Genomic DNA, 6,000 nt, shown 5'->3' with positions numbered 1-6,000 from the left:
CACACACACACACACACACACACACACACACACACACACACACACACTGGGGTGGTATCAGAGAAGAGTGAGGGTCAGGACTTTCACTACTGCAGCAGTAATGAGCAGTAAGGTGACGTGTCAGTGGAGGCTACATGGAAAGCAGTAACAGGGCACCTCCCCCACTGCCGGCCAGAGTGGTATCAGAAGAGGCCAAGTGAGGAGCCTGGACTTCTATCCTCACCTGGTGGTAGCCAGGTAACATTCCCCTTTCCCCTCCCAGGATGGTATCAGAAAGGGTCAGCTAAGACAGACAAACTAAATAAGACCCAGATTCTCATAATACCCAAAATGTCCTGGATACAACTGAAGTCACTTATTAAACTAAGAACCAGGAAAATCTCAAGTAGAATGAGAAAAGGCAGTCAATACATCTCAACATCAAGATGACACAGATGTTGGAATTATCTGATAAGGATCTTAAAGTAGCCATCATAGAAGTGCTTCAACGGGCAAACTAAACAAATGGAAAAAATGTAAACCCTAAGCAGTTAACTAGAAGATACAAATGATAAAAACAAATGAAAACTTTAGAACAGAAAATACAATAGTTGAAACAAAACACTCAATGGATGAGCTCAATAGCAGAATGGAGAGGACCCAATATCAGTGAATCTTGAGAAAAATAATCAAAATAACCCAAGCTGAACAACAAAGAGAAAACAGACTGGAAAAAAAAAATTAACAGAGCCTCATAAACCTTTGGAACTAAATCAAAAGATCTAAAATCTTACATTCCTGTCATCAGAGCCTCAGCAGAAAAGAGAGGGCGGGGTGAAAAAAGTATTAGAAGAAATGATGGCAGAAGAAATGATGGCGAATTTCAATTCCCAAATTTGGCAAAAAAACATAAACCTCCATAAAGATTCAAGAAGCTGAGAAAATCCCAAACAGGATAAACCCGAAGAAACCCATGCCAAAAAATAACACCACAAGTAAATGTCAAAAAACTAGAGACAAAGAAAAAGTCTTGAAAGCAGCCAGAGAGAAACGACACATTACCCATTAGGAAAAAAAATAATTTGGATAACGGCAGATTTCTCATCAAAAACCATGACAGTCAGAAGGAAGTGGCACTACATTTTTCAAGCACAGATCTTCCTGGACTTTTAATGGAATTACATTCCAATAAATCTATTGTAAGTTGAAAATATCATAAGTAGAAAATGTATTTAATACACCTCACCTACTGAACATCATAGCTTAGTCTAGCCTACCTTAAGGATGCTCAGAACACTTACATTAGCCTACCGTTGGGCAAAGTCATCTAACACAAAGCCTATTTTATAATAAAGTATTGAGTATTTCATGTAATTTGTTGAATACTGTACTGAAAGTGAAAAACAGAATGTTTGTATGGGTACAGCATGGTAGTAGGTGTATTGACTGTTTATGCTCATGATGGCGTGGCTGACTGGGAGCTGCAGCTCACTGCTCTGCCACTGCCCAGCATCACAAGAAAGTATTATACCACACAGTCCTAGCCCGGGAAAAGTTCAAAATTCAAAGCACGGTTTCTACTGAATGTGTACAGCTTTTGCACCATCGTAACGTCATTGGATAGAACCATCATTAGGCAAAACCATCATAAGCTGGGGACTGTACTGAAAAAAATATATATCAACCCCAGATTCCATATCTGGCAAAATTATCCTTAAGGAATGAAGGGGAAATCAAGATATTCTCAGACACTAGTGGAATTTGTCATCAGCAAACCTACCCTAACATGATGGCTAGAGGAAGTTCTTGAAACAGAAAGGAAATGATAGAAGAAGGAATCTTGGAACATCAAGAAGGAAGAAGGAACTAAAAGAGCAAAAATATGGGTAAACACAATAGACATTCCTTCTCTTTTCTGAGTTTTCTTAATCATCTTTGATGATTGAACCAAAACATATAATACATCTGATTTGGTTCTCAATGTGGAAGAAACAGTTAAAACAATTATAAACTGGTGAGGGAAAAAGAGCTTTTAAAGGGGAAAAGGTTTCTATATTTCACTAAAACTGATAAAATGCCAATGGCAGTAGACTATGATAAGTTATGTGTATTATAATACCTAGAGCAACCACTAAAATATCTATACAAAAGGATACCTCAAAAACACTACGAATTTAATAGTGGAATTTTAAAAAATGTTCAAGTAACCCATAAGAAGTCAGGAAAAAGATGACAAAAACAAAAAATAGAGGGAACAAATAGTGAACAAAAATAAAATGACAGACTTTATTAAACCTAACATCACTAATCACATTAAATGTAAATAGTCTAAATGTACCAATTAAAAGAGATTGGTAAAGTGGATTAAAATACATGATCCCATTATATGCTGTCCACAAGACTGACATCCATAGCATGGAATCTTATTCAGCAATAAAAAGGAACAAACTATTGAAACAGCCAACAACTTGCATGGACCTCAATTATGCTGGGTGAAAAATGTCAGTTTCAACTGGTCACATACTATATGATTCCATTTATATAACAGTTCAAAAATGACAAAGTTACAGTGATAGGTAACAGATTAGTGGTTGCCAAGAGACAGGGATGGTGAGGGATGGAAGAGCAGGTGTGACAATAAAGGGGTGGCACAAAGTGAGAGCTTTGTGGTGATAAAATTGTTCATCTTGTTAGGGGTGGTGGTTACAAGAATCTGCACGTGTGATAATACAGCACAGAATTATACACACCCATGGTATCAATGTCAACTTCCTGATTTTGACATCGTACATTATATATACATAACTTATCACAACAAGTAACCATTGGGGGAACAGGATAGAAAGCCCAGAGATAAACCCACACACATATGGTCACCTTATCTTTGATAAAGGAGGCAAAAATATACAGTGGAGAAAAGACAGCCTCTTCAATAAATGGTGCTGGGAAAACTGGACAGCTACCTGTAAAAGAATGAAATTAGAACACTCCCTAACACCATACACACAAATAAACTCAAAATGGATTAAAGACCTAAATGTAAGGCCAGGCACTATCAAACTCTTAGAGGAAAACCTAGGCAGAACACCCTATGACATAAATCACAGCAAGATCCTTTTTGACCCACCTCCTAGAGAAATGGAAATAAAAACAAAAATCAACAAATGGGACCTAATCAAACTTCAAAGCTTTTGCACAGCAAGGGAAACCATAAACAAGACGAAAAGACAACCCTCAGAATGGGAGAAAATATTTGCAAATGAAGCAACTGACAAAGGATTAATCTCCAAAACATACAAGCAGCTCATGCAGCTCAATATCAAAAAAACAAACAACCCAATCCAAAAATGGGCAGAAGACCTAAATAGACATTTCTCCAAGGAAGATATACAGATTGCCAACAAACACATGAAAAGATGCTCAACATCACTAATCATTAAAGAAATGCAAATCTAAACTACAAAGAGGTATCATCTCACACCAGTCAGAATGGCCATCATCAAAAAATCTACAAACAATAAATGCTGGGGAGGGTGTGGAGAAAAGGGAACCCTCTTGCACTCTTGGTGGGAATGTAAATTGATACAGCCACTGTGGAGAACAGTATGGAGGTTCCTTAAAAAACTACAAATAGAACTACCATATGACCCAGCAATCCCACTACTGGGCATATACCCTGAGAAAACCATAATTCAAAAAGAATCATGTACCAAAATGTTCATTGCAGTTCTATTTACAATAGCCCGGAGATGGAAACAACTTAAGTGTCCATCATCGGATGAATGGATAAAGAAGATGTGGCACATATATACAATGGAATATTACTCAGCCATAAAAAGAAACGAAATTGAGTTATTTGTAGTGAGGTGGATGGATCTAGAGTCTGCCATACAGAGTGAAGTAAGTCAGAACAAGAAAAACAAATACTGTATGCTAACACATATATATGGAATCTAAAAAAAAAGGTCATGAAGAACCTAGGGGCAAGATGGGGATAAAGACATAGAGAATGAACTTGAGGATATGGGGAGGAGGAAGGGGAAGCTGGGACAAAGTGAGAGAGTGGCATGGACATATATACACTACCAAATGTAAAATAGATAGCTAGTGGGAAGCAGCTGCATAGCACAGGTAGATCAGCTCCATGCTTTGTGACCACCTAGAGGGGTAGGATAGGGAGGGTGGGAGACGCAAGAGATACGGGGATATATGTATATGTATAACTGATTCACTCTGTTATAAAGCAGAAACTAACACACCACTGTAAAGCAGTTATACTCCAATAAAGATGTTACAAAACAAAACAAACAAAAAAAAGAAGTAACCACTGGGGGAAAATGGGTGAAAGTTACATTGTATCTCTCTGTATTATCTTTGCAGCTTCCCGTAATTCCATAATTCTTTTAAATAGTTTTTAAAAAGCAAAACAAAAAAGAACTGATGATTCTTTAAACAAGCAAAACAAGAATCAATGAATGAATAATCATTTCTAAAGACAAAATGGAAACAGCATTTTCATCAAGTTAGTCATTTAACTGGAAGGACCTCATCACAATGAACCATAAGAACCCAGAACATCCTGTTTTGCTAAAAGGATGGGTAACAATATTCTTTTGTCTATGATGTATTTGTGCAACAGGATATACTGGATAGGTTCATAAGCAGACAAACGATAAAGGCTTGTGTGCATACAAAAGTGATTAGAAAGAGAGGATTCAGAAATGATAAAACTTCATTGGATTGATCATTCTAAATTTAATAATGAAAATGTTTTGCAATCAAGGAGCAAAGAAGATGGCCATCCTCTCTTCAACAAAATTATGAACTACAAACGTTTTCAAAAGTTTTGCGTTTTGATGATAGAGGTGCAGAAGAACTAGAAGTAATGATGAACTAGAACCCATTAGACATGTATTTGAAATCTGGAATTAAAATTTACAAGAAGGATGTGTCCCAGGTTCACGCACGACAGTTAGTGAACAGTTAGTTGTATTCAAAGGACGTTGCCCATTTCAGTTAATATACCTACCAAACCAGAAATACGAGGATAAATATTTGTCTTTGCTATGTTTAACTTCTTGTTAAAATTTACAATAGAGTTGTTTTTCACTGTCCCTTTATTCCTATTTCTGTATTATTTATAAAATCACTTACAATAAAAATAAATAAAAGGCGTCCACTGGACCCAGACAGTAAACACTGATGTCTATTTTTCCTGGTATAACGAGGGCTTTTAGACTGAGTTTAGGGAAACGAACACTTCCTTCCATCCACAATTCACCTCTTTCCACACTATCTAGAGAAAACCTCAATGGGTAGGGGTTCTAGTCTTCAGAATCATGCTGCATAAGATAGAAAGGACCAGTGAGTTCACCAAACATCTCATGATTCAGTCCACTCTAATAGTTCCTACAAGGTCATCTACACGGTTAAGCCAATGCGACATCTCCTTTATGTGGTGAGGTAAGGGGGACGGAGAGGATGGCCCTCCTCATAGAGACAGCAGAGGCTGCAGTTACTACGAAAAATACACACATCCTTGGGCCCTACCCACACACCCTTCTGAATGTTGAAGCTGTTCATACACCCTGAAAATTTCATCACAAGGTAATTGCTTACCTTGGTGCTCATCTATCCTCTCTTGTTCACACAGATGCCACTGTAAACCCTCATTTTAATCCCGCACCTGGATCAGAACATAACTGTTCTCCATGCCATCCTGCATCCCCTCTATTCCCTGGACTATCACATAGCTTACTTTCTAAACTGGAAACCCTTAAATGGCTCCCTGCTTAACTCTCCAATGTTATCTCTTAATATTGCCCAGGATCATGTCTTGCTTCAACATTCCCATACTGCTTGGAGCTCTCCAAACACACTAAGAAGTTTTATCCCTCACAGCTCAGGCAGTCTGCTTATCAGAGCCATCCTTATCTTTCTTCATTTGATAAAATTCCATTCATCCTTCAAAATACTCTTTGGTTGTCTTCCCTTTGAAGCTCTCTCTCTGACGTCTGTCCT

At 37.7% G+C, this 6,000-nt stretch overlaps 1 protein-coding gene across 1 annotated transcript in view; it reads right to left on the bottom strand.

Annotated features, from left to right (window-relative positions):
* MGAT4A (alpha-1,3-mannosyl-glycoprotein 4-beta-N-acetylglucosaminyltransferase A) overlaps positions 1 to 6,000 on the bottom strand; it is a 99,912-nt gene that overhangs the window by 75,583 nt on the left and 18,329 nt on the right. The gene's annotated exons all lie outside the window — the stretch shown is intronic.

This window comes from Monodon monoceros, unplaced genomic scaffold (assembly GCF_005190385.1).
Source record: "Monodon monoceros isolate NGI ecotype Baffin Bay Population unplaced genomic scaffold, NGI_Narwhal_1 Super_Scaffold_19, whole genome shotgun sequence".
Taxonomy (NCBI): Eukaryota; Metazoa; Chordata; class Mammalia; order Artiodactyla; family Monodontidae; genus Monodon; species Monodon monoceros.
This window is presented reverse-complemented; position numbering and strand designations above follow the sequence as displayed.